Below are 19621 nucleotides of genomic sequence, written 5' to 3'. Positions count from 1 at the left end.
ACACTGGAGGAGGAGAGGACCCTGCCCCGAAAAGCTACAATCTAGAAGGTGGGGTAAGTATCACACAATATATTGTATATATATTATAAGTTGGTAATTTAATTTTAAAAATATGTTGAATCTTCTAAAAAATGCATCTTTCATGTAATAAAATCATAATAACCCTGGTTTTAATGGTTTTAGTGGATATAAAGACTAATGGATACACGGGGACCATATTCTTTATGTTTACCTAGGTTAAGTGAGCCTAATGATTTGTTATTTAGGGCACATACAGACCTTAACTATTGTTATTGTTGTGCTAATTACAATTAAACTAGCTTAATGTGGTATATACTTTAGAGTTTACTTGTATTTGCTTGAGACTTATCACAATTATTGTTATTTTGGTTTGGAAGTTTTTCATGTGCCCAGCAAAGAATTCACAACACAAATGTGAATTTGTCATTCAAATGGTTTATTAAAAAAATCAAATACTTCAGGATTTAAAATTGCTTTTACACTGTAGAACTAGAGAGTAGACTCTTATCACTCCATTTCTTTCAGCTGACTGCCAAACAAGTGTAGCACATTCTTAACAAGCTTTAATCCCCAGAGAGAAATCTATTTGCTAGAGATAAGTTTAGTATTACCAAGATTCTCCCTTTGCCAGCATGTTTTCAGACAGAGCTCTGAACCACAGTTAATCATAACAAGTAATGAAGCTACAACCGTACCTACAAGATTGCGCATTATAGAGTGTAGATCATTTTATTTTTCCTGTGCTATTGATTTGGGACATTGTTTCAGACAGGGAGTGAGAGTCTTCCTCAATAAAATAATTGTTGCTATTTTTCATTTATGTTTCCTCAAATATTGATCACATTTTATGCACTAAATATATGATTGGTACATTGTACAGTTTAGACAGAATATTTTTTCCCAATACAATGCAGTGAAGTTTGGAAAGTCTTACATTAAATTACTTATTAAAAGGTAAACATAAATCAGGTTTTTTACAATTATGAGATACTTTCTGTGCAAATATGATACCCCACAGGTTAGACCTTTACAAGGTACAAAAACCTATACAAATTTACATAGACTTGATTTTACCTATGCATTTATGTATATTAATGCCCAAAGAATCATTTAGAAGAGAGTATCTAATCATGACTAGCTCAAAAATACAAAATACTTTGTACAAAATACCCTATAAAAAGAGGGGAAGAAGATTTACAGTTTGAGCCAATGTGATTTAAATAGTTTTGTTAATTGTGTTTTTGCCATGTCTATTGATAAGAAGCAGGAGACTTCAAATGTCCAGCAGTTAGATTTATTTACCTTGGTGTTACAGAAAACTCTCTATAACTTGACAACAAAAAACAAACAGTAGCTCGGCTGGGCATCTGGCTACCTCACTTGGTGCCCTGTCTCTCTAACACATACACTCAATAAGTACCGTTAACTCACAGTTTGTAGTAAGGCTTGGACACTGGCTTTCTTGGAGCTCTGCTCATGCCTGGAACACACTGGCTCTCCCAGCCTCTGGTTGATCACCTTTTTAAATTGCACCTGAGTTCAGGTAAACATATCCCAATCAGGATTGGGCCAAGGAACCCACCCTTCACTTTCCTTGGCCGGCTCCAGGGCCATAAAGAACCTTTTTCTTCCCAAGAAACCTATACACAAACGACCACTCTCTTCTCCCTGGAGCCAATAACACAGGTAATACCTCGAATTGAGGTACTGTATCTAATCCATGGTTTGTTATTAACCATTATCCAGTTGAGTTTAGCAAAAATGTGAATTAGGGCGATAGTCTTGGTTTTGCTATGCTCCAGCTAATGACAGTCTAACCGCTAGAAGAATGTAGGACATCAGGGACAATAAATGTTTGGGTTGAATTTCGGTTTTGCTAAATAATGCGGTAAAGGGATTATTAGAGATTCGGGTGCTAGCAGATGACAGAGCAGAGAGTAGATGAAAAACCTCTGTCCAAAAACAAGTATTGTTCACTGTTTTTTGTGTTAGCAGTGATGACCACATTTGCGCCCTATTATCTGCCATCTTAGGGTTAAAATAAATACCTTGGTTTTTATTTGGATATGTTTATATTTAAGTATATACAGTAACTGCAACCTTCTGCAAACTTGTAAGGCTAAAGGCTATATTTACCACACCACAACTGACACATACTATTAAACCTCACTCTCAAAAACAGCCAAGTTCCACTTCCCAGTATACCAGACACATGACAGCAATTCTACAGAATCTGGCCAATCCTGGCTACAACCACTTCCTGGACTGATGGCCAATATACAACATAGCCTACTTCTGTGTATCATGCTTTATTGTACATAAAAACATCAAAAAATAACAAAATAAAGATAATAAACAACATTTTCTTTACACCTTTATTCATTGGTGACTTTGAAGGAGTAGAAAATCAAGCCTTCATACCTTGTTTCAACTTTCACAGTCAAATTTTGGTTGCTTGCTATAAATACAATTTTAATAATTGGGGTAATTTTGTATTGACATGATTTATCTTTGTGGTCACTCTTGTGGATAAAGCTTACAGCCTTGGCAAAGACGTAATTGGAGAGACAAACACTAAAGAATGCACTCTCTGGAAACGAACATTGATTTGTAGACTAATTGATGAATTTGGCTAATAATTGCAGCTTTTAATGCATTCATAAAACTAAAAATATTTTGATTGCTTTAGTGGGTAGTTTAAAGATTTAAGTTGCCTCTACTTTCAATTAAGATTTTATACTTCATAGTCAATAGTAAACAAAAAAACAGAGAAAACAAAATTCCTTTATAATGTTTACTCCAGTGGAGGCAAAAATACTAGGCAATCTAAGATACAGCAAAAATGTTACTTACTGTTGCTAACTATATTCTAATTCCCAATAATAATACTAAGACAAAATACAGAAACCATGTGTAAAAAACTAAGTACACCGCATGATCTCATAGCTTGCAGAAACTTTAGCAGCAATAAGTTGAATTAATTGTTTTTGTATGATTTTATCTATCTCTCACATTGGGCCTGATTACTAGACTAGAGAAGATACACTTTCATCAGTGAATCTGGGTGGTCCAGCAAACCTGGAATGGATTTCTTAAAAGTATTTTACCATTTGTTAGCAAATGTTTTCAATTCTGGACCAGTTCCATTCTAGGTTTGCTGTATTACCCAGGTTCACTTATGAAAGTGTATCTTCTCCAGCCTTGGAGAGCTATAAAAAAATCAGACCCACAACATTGCTTCAGTCTATTAAGGTTTGTGGGCATTCATTATGGCACAACATTTTGATTGAGATGGGATCCAACAGGGCAACATCTTAATTATTTTCTTTTTTAGCCATTCTGTTGTAGATTAACTGATGTGCTTGGGACCATTGTCCTGCCATGGCCTTGCGTGTGACACTAGAATAATTTGATATACAGAGGAGCTCATGGGCAGCTTGCAATGTGTCCAGGTCTTGTGGCTGCAAAACAAGCCCAAATCATCATGTTTTCACCACCATGCTTGAGTTAGTATAAAGTGTTTCTGTTGATATGCTGTCTTTGATTTTCAGCAAATGTGGTGCTGTCATTATGGCCAAACATATCCCTTTTGTTCATATCTGTTCAAAGGACATCATGTCACAGTTCAGCAAATTGTAGAGTAGTTTTTGTGCAGTTTGCATCCCTCAGTATTTGTAATGGAATGAGGTAACAATGTTCTAGAACAATATAAAGCAAAATTACCTAATTATACATTTTTACAGTACAAACTAATTATTATGTTACCTTTGCTTCAACAAAATTAAAAGTTTGTGTTAAAAAAACAAACAAATATTAAAATAGTTACTTCACCAGTGGTCAAAACGACCACTTACCAGCTCCCTATAGAACAAAATGGCAGCTGGTCCCCAAGAAGCAGAATGTAATTATTCTTCATATGCTATATGTTTTAGGTTCGTGAACCCAGCTATTGCCATTGTGTCCCTATATCACTGCACTATGCTAGTGACCTGTATTGCTAAGTTTTATTACACTGACACCTTGGCTTATAACACAACTGAAACCTGCAGTGCAGCTTTACACAGCTTTTCTATTTAGCAGCACACAAATCCCTAGGCTCCTGAATTTTAACCAGATAGAGCTTAGAGACAGGTACATTTGTGTGGGTATAGTGTTGGCTGACAAGTACAGCATACAACAGGCCACAAAAATTAATTTAAACCTAGTACAAAGCAATGAGGGGTGGGGGAGGGGGTTTGGGAACACACACAGGGTAAAGTAAGTTGCAATTGATTGAAAGGCAACAGGAAGGTTTTAAACGTGTTAAAGTAAAACATATTTATTTCCCAGGCATGTACACAGTAGAATCTTCATAATGCCCTTGTAAAACACAATCATACTTTCTCTAAATTGTGGAAAGCTAGAATGATAACCAACATAGTTACCAGTATGCACCTATTGAACTATTCCCAAAATTAACAGCTAGTAATTCCCAGCTCCTAACATATATCTCTTTCCTTGTGGAGATCATTAGCATGATTGTCATAGGAAGAGTAGACATGTCTTTACTTTATGGGCTGTGACTGCTACACATAGATGGCAGCTTTTGAAAAGAGCAATAATTGGGATCAGAATAAAGACTAGTTTAGTTTTAGTTATAGTTGACTATGCACTTTTGTGTTTATAAGCTTTATATTTAGCAGTTTCTGCAAAGGTTGACAAGAGTTGACTGGTTGTTTTGGAGGTTCAGAAGCTGAAGCAATATTTTTCCTCTATGTTATTTAAATCAATCCTTGCAACTGCTACATGTATTTGCCGTATCATAAAGTTGTTTGAAAATGTATCTGAATTCATATTGACGTTACAATTATTGACTTTCAATGTGATGGTTAACCAACTAGCAAACAAAAAGCCTTATCCAATTAATTTTTAGTTGACACTCTTATTATCAATTGTAATCGATTTTGTGTTTTTGTCTAATCAATGACTAAAATTATTGCAAAGTGTAAGGCTAAATTTAAACACCACAAACTGTGTATAAAAATGATCTACATACTGCATTTCCGCAAACACCTCTGGATCATTGCAAAATGCTCTAAATTTACTAAATAACCTGCTACATAAAATAAATGTTTTCTGTAAAAATTTTCATTTCAAAGAACTTCAACTGGAAATACATATTATGTCACAAAATGTTACTCTAAAAAAAAAAAACTAAAAAAAGACATGATGGGAAATGTGAAAACTGCCAAGACAAATATCTAGAAATAAGCAAATCTGACTATATCCATGCTTTGGTGGAACAGAGGCTAAGATTCGCTCTGCAGTATATCCCTAACATGTCTAGTGGGTTGGTAGGATGCTTTGTGCCTCTCATTTATTCACTAAGGTAGCGTACACTCTGTTCCCTAACCCTCATTTGCAGTCCCTTCTTGCTGTCCAATTGGATACTACATTGTGTTATGACAATAAAAAAAGCAAATTATACCTGAAAAATTCATACTAGATTCAAAATGTTTGTTTACAATTGGCATCCACAAGACAATTACCTAAACTATAACATGGCCCACATATTAACCTCCCTGGCGGTCGGATTATGTCAGTATTTTTGATGTCAAAAGCGTTACATTATACATTGCATGGAAATGTCTTGTTTAATATTGCAGGCCTGTAATTGTTAGGAATAACTCCCGGGTATGATAAAGTTTGAAACAAAAATCATAAATTATAATACAATAAATAATTACAAATAATAATTATAAAAAATCATAAAGTAATATAATAACAATAAATGTAATTTAATAATTTAATCAAATCAAAAACAAATCTGAAATCTGTCCGAACAAGGGTGCAATAATATTGTTAAATTATTATTAATTATTTTTCTTTTATTTGTATTTATTTTTTATCACTTTATTACTGTGATCAATGTGTTAAAAGCAGATTACAATGTAATTTTGCTCCCCTGTCATGTCTCGCCAGGGTACCAACGCTTCACGCATCCAATCGATCACACCAGGGATGCAATGCCAGGGGACACAGAAGCCAGCAAAGCATCGCTGGAGGACGCCTCTGGATCATGGGGAGCAGGTTGGATCCTCACAATGCTACCCTGAGTGTGGCTCACGGTTACCGCCTTTGGTACATAAAAATAACCCTGAGCCACACTCAGGAATACCGCTATGGGGGTTAATAAGCACTAAACCCCAATATTTGTTCCCCCTAGAGCATCTTACTAAACAGAGGAATGTATTGATGGTCCAAAGTAGTACAAAATACTGTTTCAGTCTAACTAAAACAAATTTCACGTTATAGCAAAGCCAAAGGTGAAGATGCGAGTATGCAAAAGATGAATACACCCTGGAAATCTGGAAATTCACCTAACTTTTTCCCAACCAGCAATGCTAAAAAAGCATCTGGCGACAAAAATGTATATATATACCGTTTTTGTACCACTTGTAGACTAAGTTGCAGACCTGAATCAATTTTTCATTCACTTTAACTTTCTTTACTAACAGACTCTAAAACTGACCCTGTATACCTTATGCCATTCAGTGTATAATTAGTTTATGTAGATACATGCCTATTACTGTTAATAATAATGATGGCAATATGACACTATGAAGAATACCTACAATTATAAATAGTGAAAAACAGTGATTAGCAAATGCACTGGCTTTTACTGTAAGTCTCAATTCCCACCAAACCCCCATACTGACCTTTCCTAATACATACCTACCTGTGTGTTATTTAGTGTTACAATAGCCTTGTGCTGTCTTTGTGTAATTACAATATTCAGGGAGGTAAAGATAAAAGCCTTTCTGAAAGCTAGCAATCAACTCTGGAAATTGCACTTTATCTATGCAAGCATATGTTAATTTATAAAATGGTGACCATGGTCATTAAATGTTGTTTTTTATGTAATTTAAGTGAGATGACACACACTACCTAGCTGGCTGTGGGAAATGGCAGTTAAGTATAGGCAGGTATACAAGGAAGCTTAGAGAATCCTAACAAAACATACCGGTACAGTAAATAACAACCTCTTTTTGGGGCAAACTTTCAGAGGTCAAAGATAATTGTACTTTACGAAGGAGCACAATCTACATTAAATTATGGTTCACAGCATACATAAATGGCAAAAAATACATCATAGAAAAAAAAAAGAAGTATAACATATATAGGCTAATAAACATTACAAAATAGTGAGACATGCTAACATATATCCTTTAGAACAAACATGCAGGACATTGTGATTTATAACCTTGTTCCCCAGTTTTTATGTGTAGACCCTGTTAAAGCACCTCCTTACCCTTTCTAAAAGTTTGTTAGGAGTTTACAGAAAAGTCAGAATGACCTAACCAAAGTGAGCAAAGCCTATTTAATAACAGGGATGAGTTTAGTCACACAAGTCTAAGTGTTATCATAAATGTAGCATCTTTCACAAAGAAAAAACAATTCCCTAAAATGGTTTGATATCTTACTGTACCTGTCAACATACAATAGTGTCTTCAACAAACACAAAGAAATCAAAGGTGTTACTTTAACCTTGTGTTGATTGCCACTTTTGAAAATACTTTTTTTCTCCAGGATGAATCATGGGTATTGTATCCTTTAAAAAGTAAAATAGAAAGAAATTTCTAAAGAAATTGTTTGAAGGTTGTTTTTTTTTTTTTGAATGCCATCAAATAGCCAATCTTTCTTATGCACTTGCATTTCATCACCTGAACTCTAAGAAGGTTTGTCACTGCTATGTACCGCTGTTAGTGACCATTTTAATCTGTACAGAGGGATATTGCAAGCTGTTTTTAGACAGCAACAGAAGGAGATATTTAAAATTAATGATGATGCAGAGTGAGCCTGATGTGGTTTCTGGCCAGTTGGCGAAAACACCAAACTCACTGTAACAGTCACCTTGACACCTCTTGAACCAAATCTATTTGTTATGTTGTATATAAAAAAGGTAGGGGATACATTTGTATAAGTGACAGTTATAATAGAGACACTTGTCACAAATGATGCCATAAACATTATCCTTTCACTTTTAACAAAGCATGTAAAATTGCACAATGCTGACATGCAATAACTACTCTGCTCAGCCAAAATTGCATCATTTCACACACGATTACAACAAGGAATTTATTTTATAGCTGTAGGAATTGAACCAATGGTTTTCAGTAGACCTGTATGTAATAAAAATATGAATATAGAGTATTTATTAAGTTACGCGCATAACTATGAATATCTAAATTAATATACAGTGACAAATGCAACAAGGAAAAGCCAGTTATCCTTTCTTTCCTGCAGGTGACTTCACTTTTCCCATTGGATGTGTCCTTTTGATACCTGTCTACAGTATTTATTGGTGAATATGAAAGAGTCACATTTCTGCCAGGGTTATTTTTCCTTGCAAAAAAACATTTCACTTAGTCATACAATGATATGTTCATTTGGATAGAGAAAATGACACTACAATTTGATCACCTTTTTGAGAAAGTATCATTTACAAATGAGATGCGTAAATAAAGGCATCTGCCAAAACCCATCTGTGATTCCATTAGATCATTGGAAGGATACTAAATATCAGTTACAAACTGCAGAAAATGACTTCACAACATCAAAATATGGACAAAACACAGAAAAAGCCAAAAAGGAAAGCAAGATCATGCACAATGTCTGGACTGTACACGTTATATATATTCCTGAAGTTGAACTCCAGGCAGAATTAAAAACACACCCTTTAATACTGCTATGCTTTGCCAACCCAATGCAATCTCCTTTAGAACAGTACTTTAGGAATAGCAGTGTGAGGGCAAATGTCTATTTATTTATATGTATTGACAAGGAGTTTTCTAAAAGAAAGAGAGTAGAGGGATAAGCACCTCAATCTACTGCTGTTGCTTTTGTTTTCCAACTACTGGCTAAGGTCAGAAAAGTTTCCAGACAATATTGAGTAACTGTGACTTTCTAAAAATACTAGTAGTCATAAAAAGTTGAGTATTTAGGTCAGAATACCAGATTGCATGCGCAGAATGGTAATACATTTCCAATATCTGCAAATCTTTACTGTGGAGTGTTTCCTTGAGGCACGTTTATAAGTGTTATAGATAACTCTTCTTGCAACCTTTGATTTCAATGACTTCCCTATTCAATGGGTTCATTTTCCCAAGTTTGAAAACATAACTGCGGTAAAAACCTACTAAAACATGCCATAGACGTTTTCCAGCTTGAAAACACTTGCATAGGTGCATAAAACCCGCATATAAACATGGTAGGAACGTTTACATACGTTTTTAAAAACGTCCATTGTAGACCCAGCCATTTCAAATTTATAACACTCCTAAAAAAACACAAAAACCTGAATTTTGAGTTTACCATGGTATGTAATGCATTTTGCTAAAATGGTGAAATGTCACCACTCTCAACCAAAACTCTCACTTTTACCCATGCTTAGTTTGAATCTGATTAAAAAAATATGTATGGTTAAAATTGCACTTTTTGCCCATGTAACAATGTAATCTTTACTCACTGAGAAATGCATATATACATAAATAAATGGCTTTCTTTTGCATTTTAGCTCAGATGTCATTGGTAATCAATACTATATTTTGCAAATTAAAACACAAAATCCAAATGTTAATGGTATATTTTGGTTATACAGATCTCCAGATTTTAATATCTAGCAGTCTTCACTTTTTGAAGTCTAAATTTTTTATTTTTGTTTGCTACTCCACTCCTTATTTTTCCTCTTGTATACCAATGCCCATCTGATAAATATGTACATCAGTCCCAAATCAATCCATCTGTTATATGTTCCCTAATTCATTATGCTATATTACACAAATCGCCTGACCATCTGTAAGATGTAGGTCACCATGATAATTTGCAAAGCTCTGCTGGATAGATTTATAAAATATTTTGCAATTTAAACTATTTCTATAGCCTTTGATTTACACTTGACCTTGTTGTTATATTTTACTCAGTAATGCAGATAAACACTAGATTTTTAGCATATTTGTAGCTAAAACAAAGGTAATTATGCAAACAGAAACTTTTAAGGGTCTTTCTTTAGTTCGACCTTGACTGTCTGCTGCATGGAGAATGCTGGCAGGATGATCAAAATCACAATGAAAAAATGCAGCACTATAAAACTTGTCATCCACGTTTGGTAAAACTGACAGAAATAGTCAATGCTAATTTTGATTTAAAACAAAATATTTTAGTAGGAAATAAACACAAAGACATTAACCATTATGTTCTGAGCGCGTATCAACATAAAATAAGCATCATGAAATGCAACTTTCTATAAATGTCAGAGGCACTTCTACTGTTTTATTTATTTCTGCTGCTCTTAAACTGTCAAATAATGTGACCAGAACCAGTAAAATTGTCTAGTAATTGAGAAAGGAAATGTATTGAAAGTTTTAAAGAAGGCAGCTTCTCTTTTTCTTATCTCTTCTTTTTTCTCTTCTATTATCCTATCATCTTTCTAAACTTTTTTCTTGTATTTACTATGTATGTCTTTTTGAATCCCTTATTGTCTTTTTCTATCATGTGTAGATTGCTTTGTTGCACCTACCTCATGCTTATGTCTGTCTATTTTTTGTAAACTGAAAATCTTTTAATAAAAAATGTGATTAAAAAAAAAGAAGGCAGCTACCCTCAATTTGGCCCTAAATTTTGCTGGCCCTGTACATTAACTTCCTGGGTGATTCATTTCTGTCCGGATTTATATGTCTAAAAGCGGTACATTGTCCTTCATGAAAATCTATTTTACAGTATAATTTATTAGTATGAGTATAATAAAGTTAGCCAGGTAAGTGTTTATTTTTTACTTTTTTAACTACACTGATTGTGACTCGGGGTTACCGCTTTCTGCTTGTTTTTTTTAACCCTGAATCACAGTCGGGCTTACCGCTGGGGAGGTTAAGTGGTATATATGGCTCAGTGTATAGGATCAGCATAATTTAATGCCAAGTTGAAAAAGCTCCAATGGGCAGACCGTAAAGGTATGTTTTCAAAACAAACTCCAGCCTCAGGAAGTAGTATTAGCACATTGTATAGATTATTTTAAGAAAAAGATGGATGCAGTTCTAGAAGTACAGAATATAAATGGGTAATCAAGTTAAAAATGAATGACAACAGAGACTGATGATCCAGGTAACATCTGATTCATGGAATCAGGAAGAATTCTTTTCCCTGTTGAAGCAAATTGAACCATGTTTTTTTGCCTTCATCTGGAACAACAGTGCATTTAGGATTCTTTCTAAAATCTGTAGGATTTCTAGTATGTTTTTTTTCCTAGTTGTTGAACTTGATAGAGTTGTGTCTTTTTTCAACCTGATTATATACCTATATCAGAGGGAATAGTTTTATAGGGTATAAACATCCTTTGTGGAAAACCAAAACATTTGGAAATGCGGCTTGCTACTTTGTTTCCATATAGACAAGTTATTACTCCGGAGTCCAGAGGTTTCAAAGCACAATATTAGTGACTAAAGATTAGGGACCCTATCAGTCCATTTCATTTAATTTTAAATATATATTTATATGCTGAAAATACCATAGCCACTTTTCTAATCTTGAAACATACAGAGGATAAAAAAAAAGAATATAGGTCCACTAACAGAATAAATGACATTTTCATGCATATCAACTGTATCCTACAAATATCTACAGCTACGACTAAAATTTGGAAGATTAAAGTGAAATTACTATAACCCTCCAACAGCAACTCAAATGGTTTTCCATTTATTTTATCAGTAATGTTAGTGATTGTTGTTTGTACAAGGAGAAATGTCTGAAATATGAAATAACATTCTGGATAGTACTTTAATACCAAGCTAACACAAAAGGGCCATGCTATTCATGCATACGTGATATGCATTAACAACCTCATGCAGATCTCCAGCAAAGAAAATAGAGGGAAATTCTAGCTTCTATGAAATTATAAGTTGATACTTTATTTTGATTTTATGTTATTGCACTATTTTTCAGTTTAAAATCAAAAAATGAACAGTCTATTTGAAAATGCATGAGACCAAAATTACTGGCAAAGTCTCCAGTTTCTTGTGCATCTGTAAGAAGAGGGGTGACTAAGCACTAAGTTAATTCTTTTGGAGGGGTGTAGAATTCCAGCCTATTATTGGAGAGCACTTGAACTCTTCCTCATTCCTTATTTTTCAAAATGTTATTTGTAAAGAATAAGATCTAAACAAGCAATGCATTCATTAAGCTATTTCTGGAATGGCAAAACAATTCATTGGCCCTGATTTTTTAAAGCTCTCCAAGGCTAGAGAGGATACACTTTCATCAGTGAAGCTGGGTGATCTATAAAACCTGGAATGGATCTGATCCAGGATTAAAAACATTTGCTAGCAAATAGCAAATGACTTATAGGAAATCTATTCCTAGGTTTGCTGGATCTTACAATAGTAGCACTGTTGTCAGCCTGTAGTAAGGATTTTAGTTTGCCATTAGGCTTCCTATCAAGACTGTGCTTGCCTCGTGCAGACCTAATAGATTCCCCAATGGCCAAAGGAAGATTGTGCATGGCAAGATAAGTTGATGTTTGTCAGGCAATGGTTTAACATTGTCAGTTTCAACAGGTCAGATGGTTACGGGTATAATATCTGGGTATGAAACTTTCAAAAATGTATAAAAAATATATGGACCTAAACCCCAAATTTTTACTTTACATAAAGGGGTAGACAATCCTTTTATATAAAGTAAAAAGTGTATTTTTTTAAATTGCAATACCCTTTTTTTAAAAAAAGGGTGCAGCATCTCCCCTTTCTGCCTTGATTATTGCATCAATCAAGACAGAATGGGAGCGCAGAGCCTCCCAGGATACCTACATCACTCATTCTGGGAGGCTCTAGCTGTTCCTTTCTTTAAAGCAGAACTAAATTAAAAACAACTTTAACTTGGTAGGTCATTCCCACGAACCGGTCCCGTGTCTCCTGGAATGCCTCTTTATCCCGATACGAGGCCAAAAAGGGCATGCGCAGAAGGAACATCCAGAGCCTCCCGGGATGCGTGACGTACATATCCCAGGAGGCTCTGTGCTCCCATTAAGTCTTGATTGCCGCAGCGATGAAGGCTTAAAGGGGCAGTGCTGCAATTAAAGAAAAAAAAACACCAACATTTTTACCTTACATAGAAGGGTTGTCCACCTTCTATACATAGAAGCGTTGTCTAACTTCTATAACAGTAAAAATGTTGAGTTTAGGTACGCTGTAATGGGAGAAAAAAATTGCCGATCTCACGTATGCAGTGAGATTATCAGTCTTTCTCCCTATCTACGTTACCCGATCTTGGGCCTGTGCAGTGTGAGATTGGGTGACGTACAAAGAAGAAGCCAGAGGAAGAGTGAAGGAGATGGCGGTGGGCCGAAGAAGGATACCAGGACGACTAGGACCCAATCAAACAAACTACCCAAAGGATCGACAGATCTACGGGATTAAAGGTAAGTGTGTTTTTTTATTTTGATTTTAGTTTACAGTAAAACATGGTATTACACATACTAAAAACCAGTTTGGAGAATGGACACATTCACAATGCTGCTACCATTAGAGAAAAAACACCGGCCACACTGTTCAAAACAATGGCAATGACACCAGCTCTTCAGTCCTTGCTTAGTCCCAACAAATTGAAAAATGCTCACAAACAAGAAGTTATAAGCGGTATACTATATTCAATAAGTGTTTTATTCTCACATCAACAACACAGCTGATTCGAAAGATCAAGACAACACTTTTACATGTTTTATACTACTAGTACTAGTCATGACGTCTTTTTTGTTGGAGTGTATTTTTTTTACATGCACTTAAAAATACCGTATATATATATATATATATATATATATATTTATTTATATTAAAATAAAGTAAATATATACTGGCATAAGTTAGGAGCAGAGCATTACCCAAGGAACTGTAGATTTTACTGACTGCTGCAGACTTTTGTTTTTGTGCAGTATGTTTCTACATGAATTGTAAGTATAAATAGAAAATATGAAAAGGAAATGATAATGAGATTTAGTGAAATTGCAATTTTTCTACATGAACAGTTAAGAATAAATAAGTAAATGCTCTGAATGGTTCTCATTACATAAACCATTTTTCTCTTTGAAGGTTGATTAAGGTAAAGAGGGATGATAATGTGGTTCTATTCTGACTAATGATTGATAAGTTTTTACAAATAAAAACAAAAAAACTTGATTATGACTATTTTTTTTTTTTATTTGTTTTTTAAACTATTATCTATATTGCATATATAAGAAAGGAGTAGGTCAATTGGGAATACAAAAACCTTATTAATAGGACACTGTGCAAATGTGTATCACAAAATGCACCCTGATTAACCTTAACGTAAAGTACTGTATTTTATGTTTCATTGAAACATATACATTTAGTTATTCTTAGAATTTATGAAATGTATATTATATTTTATGGAATCACCTTTTTTACATACTTATTCTTCATACAACTGCAGAGAGGCTAATAGAAAGATATCTGTATTTCAGTGCAATCAATTACTGCAACAGTTCATGTACTAGTCCTCTTCTCTCTGCTCTGTCTAGTGCTGCAATCTGGTGGGATACCACTACCAGTGGCCAAATCCCATGCTAATTAACATGACATGCATCCAGCCAATCCAACAGGAGGGCATCTGAGGATGCTTGGTCAATGGAACATGTAGATACAGATTCCATTTTAAAAATGTTTTCTGTGTTCGGATTACGGTAAAGTGGTGGAGGAAAGCTACAGAGTAATCCCCCGAGTTAATGTCTTAATTTTGTGAATTTTTTTTTTTCGAAAATGTTCAGTATTGAATTCCTAAATTTGGCTCAGTAAGTTAATGAGAAGAAGGGCTTGTCTTAGAGAGTGACTTTTTCAATACTCAAAGATGACGATTTCTGATTCATTAAAGAAAGGTAAGAATTTTAACAAAACCAGCATAATATATTAAAAGCCAAACTTGTCTGCCCCCTGTGTGGAAGTCCATGGTCTACTGGCTGTCAGAAAATGTGGAGGGAGATGGTGGGATAATATCAGACAGGAGACAGGAGAGAATAATTGAAATTTGAAAAGAAAGTTATGTTTTAACCTTTTACACATTGGACCGTTTCAGAGCTGAACTCCTTTTTGGACTAGGAATTTAGGAATGTTAAGGGTTAGACAATATTTGTTGTTTCTACTCTTGGCAATAAACCTTCCATGTTACAGAAAGTTTATTGAGCCATACATACATGTTCACATTGAGGCCAAGAACTGTAGCCCATTAGCCAACACCTACAGACAGGATGCATGTATCATCATTAAAAACTCTAACTGTAATGCAGAAGAAACAAGGACTAGTGGAGCTGCACACCCAAACATCCACAAAATACTTTTGCAGCTCTAGTCCAATCAGTTATTGTTCTCAAATGTCATGCTTGGGGAAACGAAGCCTCTGGGGGGGCGACTACGCTGGCAGGGTGTGAGCCCTGAGAAGGGCCAAGGCGCAGAGTCTAAGCAGCAACCAGGTCTTCCCCAGAGCCCCTAGTTGGGGGAATGTTGTGCTGCTGGTTACTGTCAAGTTGCGCTGCTGGGCACACCAGGGTGGGCAGAAAGATACACAGTACCAAATTACTAGGCATAAGAATTGTCAAGGAAGGCTGGAATCGAGGCAGGCAGCAAGCAAGAGAGGTCAGGTCATCAGCCAGGGGTCAAATACCAGGGATCCAGGAAATAGACAGCAGAAACACATGAGACACTGGAAGCAACAGGAGGCACAGGAATAACCACAGATACAGAGGAACACTGGAACAGCACAAGCGAACATGCTAAAAAAAACAACAGACTGGGCCATAAGGGGTTAACACAGGAGATGGACAGGAAAATAACTGAATTAACCAACATGTATAAAGGAAATGCCCACAGAGCTAGGAGGCTCGACACTAGCGGAGACACATTGCACAATGGGAGGGACTAATTAAATATGGAAGAGCAGGCGCTCCCTGGCTCAGAACTGCCTGAATGCGCAGGAGAGAGTCACCTGCACTTTAGCAAAGAGGAGTTAAGTGTGACATGCAACACAACAGTGTGGTGTACACACTAGTTTGTATGGGTACAAATGATTGTGGATTATTAAATATTTCCTTATACAATTTCTCATTCATAGATTGTATTCATTCAAAAACACATTCTGAAAGAAACATCATTGATTTCTGGTCTTACTTCATCAACAAGCTAACACTTACAAAATAGTTCACGCACTGAATTTGTTTTAAATTTTAAAAGGAAACTTCCTAATTATTTGGAGTTGACGGGAGACCTAATTTTAAATTTAACTGTTGAATCACAACATGACTAGTACGTGATATTTGTTTACATGTAATTCATACTGAAGTATCTGCCACTACCTGTATTTTGTTACAAGCCAGACTGTGTTTGGATTCTGCTTTTTTTTAGATTTCTTTTGTCCATTGCCAGTCTTGACCTAATTTTTTATAATATAGCATTGTGTATGTCAAAAATGTCAGACACTGCTAGAGTCTGCACCTTCCAGAGAACTTTCCTCCACCTGCTTCTCATAGAAGGATCTACTTAGGTCTGTGAAAATGGCTTGGTCAGACCTTTTTTTAATTGTCACAGATCCCCGCAGGAACAGGGTGGCTGTGTCACCCAACTCACATTCCCCTGCAGCCAGCAGTAGCAGCAGCGCTGTTCTGGAATCCTGTCCTCTGGTCACTTGTCACTTCCTGGTCTCAATCATGTGATCCTCTGAGAGCTGCCCCCTAACCCCAGAGAACAGGAGTATTTCACAGAAGCATTCCCTCTGCTGGCAAAAGTGAAAAACTCCACCTGAGCTGCCTCTGCTCCAGGACACTCCCTGGTGATGGGTTCTCTCACATGCTGGTCATGTGACTCCCATCTGCCACATGACCTCCCCGTAAAAGGAAGTGACTGGCAACTGGAAGTTGCCTGAACAATGAGTTCCCTTAGGCTCTGTTTCCAGGTTTCAGCTCTTCCTGTCTGCATCTTCAGTTCCTGATTTGCTGTGTATCGACTCTGGCTTTGACTCTTGACTACTCCTGCTTGCCGCCTCCTGCCCTGACCTCAGGCCTGTCTGACCATGCTTCTGTTGCAACATGTCTCCATTGTGCCGAGCCCCTAGTTCTGTGAGCTAGTTCCTGTTCACCTGTTGCTTAATTTGGTGTTTCCTCTGTCCAGCTCCTGCGTTAACCCCTCGTTATCCATTCTGTTGGTTTCCAGCTAACTTTCCTGTGCTGTTCCAGTGTTGTGGATATCCCTGAGTCACCTGTGCCTCCTGTTGCTTCCAGTGTTTCCTGTGTTCCCTGTGCCCACAGTGGCCCCTGTGTCAATAGTGTCTGTCTCCTGAATTCCTGTCAATTGACCCCTGGGGTGTGACCTGACCTCTCTTTCTTGCTGCCTGCCTCAACCTCGGCCTTTCTCAACAATCCTTCTGCTTTGTGATTTGGTACAGTGATTTGCTCACCTTGGTGTGCCCAAGGACCGCAACCTGACAGTAACCAGTGGTGCAACATCCTCACCATCAGAGGCTTGGAGAAGACCTTCTTAGGCTCTCCGCTTTGGCCCTTCTCAGGGCTCACACCACCTCCATGCAAGCTGTAGCACCCCCTAGTGGTCATGTCTTTCCATGCGTGACAGGGCCATATTAACCAAAAGCTGACTTGTTAATTGGGTAACTACACAAACCATTATCTTAATTTACTCCTGAGTAAGTGGACTTCTGTCTAGGCTTAAAACAGGGATGGTATAGAAAGGGTTAATATATATTTTATATATATATATATTGTATATATATAAGTATCTCCTACAAATGATACATTTGTATCTGTAACAAATGTATCATTTGTAAGAGATACTTTTATTAGTGTCAGGGGGTTCTCATTTGCCAGGCATCTTCTCAATGAATGCAGCTGTGGCTGCATTCATTGAGAAGAGTGTGGGATCCCCTGGGCACTAGAGGTTAATTACCTCTAGTGCCCGGGGATCACGCGAACAGGAGGATTTTCAGGGCTGCATCATGTAGCTCTGGGAATCCTCCTGTTTTAATTTCCTCTTTCGATGGTTTCGCGAAATAGGTTCGCCGAAGTTTCGCTGAACCATTGGAAGTTTGAGGAAATTTTTGCGAGAATGCCAGAAAGCTCATCCCTACTTCGGACCATTAATTTCAGTTCTCCTGTAATACCATCCATATTCCCTAGGGGTAAGTCCTTCAAATTCATTTCTATTAGAATAGCAGTGTCCGACTCATGATTTTCGAATAGTATCCATCCCTCTGACTCTATCCCTTCCATTTTCAATCGTGAAGTTACTTGTTATGTACATCTCTGTTTTAAACCTAGACTGTCATCTCAAGTTTCCTCATATAAATCAATATGCTCAATCTGGTGATCCTGAACCGTGAAACTACTAGTTGACGTGCCTTATAACAATAGGTTTTCATTACAACTGCCTAGTAAGTGGCATCATTTGTGCCAGTTTAATTCCTCTGTTTTATCCTTTTCACCTCAAAACAACCAATTACTATCACCAACTATCAATTAAGAATATATACATCTCCACTGACTCTTGTACACTACATCACATGAGTGATCTTTTAGGGAATGATATACTACCTTCTGACACTAATAGCTAATATTTATATTGCTTATGATGCTTCTTAAGAATCAGATTACTTTTGTAGTATGTATACCACCGTGAAAAACTTTTGTAATATTATACTTTCTGTGACTGTATTTATTCTCATATGTTGTTACACAGCTGCTCTGACGTTCTCTATACTTCCACTGAAGAAGCCCGTTGGCGAAACGCGTCAGGGTAGGGACTTTCAATATTTAATCCATCTGTTTACTTAGTCAGACCACTATTTGTCTGAGGCAACCCCCCCTCAAAAAAAGTGACCTTGAGGGGATGCCTGAATACTAGGTTTGTTATATCAATTCATATATTACCCACTGTTTATATTGTTACTGATTACTTGTATTGTTTATGACTGAATACCATTTGGTATGCTGAATACACTTGTTTGACTTTCTGCCACAAAAAAATCCCAGTCTTTTCTCATTATTTCAACTTCACATTACACCATTGGTTTACAATTCTAAAGCTATTTATAGATGCTGAATTACTTTTAAAAATTATTGTTACTGATCGTTTCCAGCATAAGCAAATAAGTGTTATACATGAACATACACACAATGTTCATTCTACATGCAGTAGAAGGAAGAAATATAGATTTCTACCCTAACATTTATCTTTTGTGATTAAAAACCAGTGTTAGTCTACATCCTAATACAGTTTAATTGATCTTATGCATATTTACTGCTGTGAAGTATTTCACGGCAGCAAGCAAGCTTCCAATTGAAATTCCTGGATTAAAAATGTTATACGGATTTTAATTGGTTGTATATCTAAATTATTATATTCTGTCTGTTTGACTGTAAAGATTTTGATTAGCGTCATCTCCTGGAGACACAACGGGAAAAGATGGGAAAATCCCTCACCAATGTGAAGAAAAATATTTTGTTAGACAACTGTCACTGAACCAGTGCTTATATTCACATATTTCCTCAGTATTCCCTTTC

At 36.2% G+C, this 19621-nt stretch overlaps 1 protein-coding gene across 1 annotated transcript in view; it reads right to left on the bottom strand.

Annotated features, from left to right (window-relative positions):
- The window catches only part of TRHDE (thyrotropin releasing hormone degrading enzyme), a 186263-nt gene that overhangs the window by 86358 nt on the left and 80284 nt on the right, over window positions 1–19621 (bottom strand). The gene's annotated exons all lie outside the window — the stretch shown is intronic.

Source organism: Pyxicephalus adspersus, chromosome 2, assembly GCF_032062135.1.
Source record: "Pyxicephalus adspersus chromosome 2, UCB_Pads_2.0, whole genome shotgun sequence".
In the NCBI taxonomy this organism is placed as follows: Eukaryota; Metazoa; Chordata; class Amphibia; order Anura; family Pyxicephalidae; genus Pyxicephalus; species Pyxicephalus adspersus.
The sequence above is the reverse complement of the archived record's forward strand: the minus strand, read 5'-3'. Positions and strand labels throughout refer to the sequence as shown.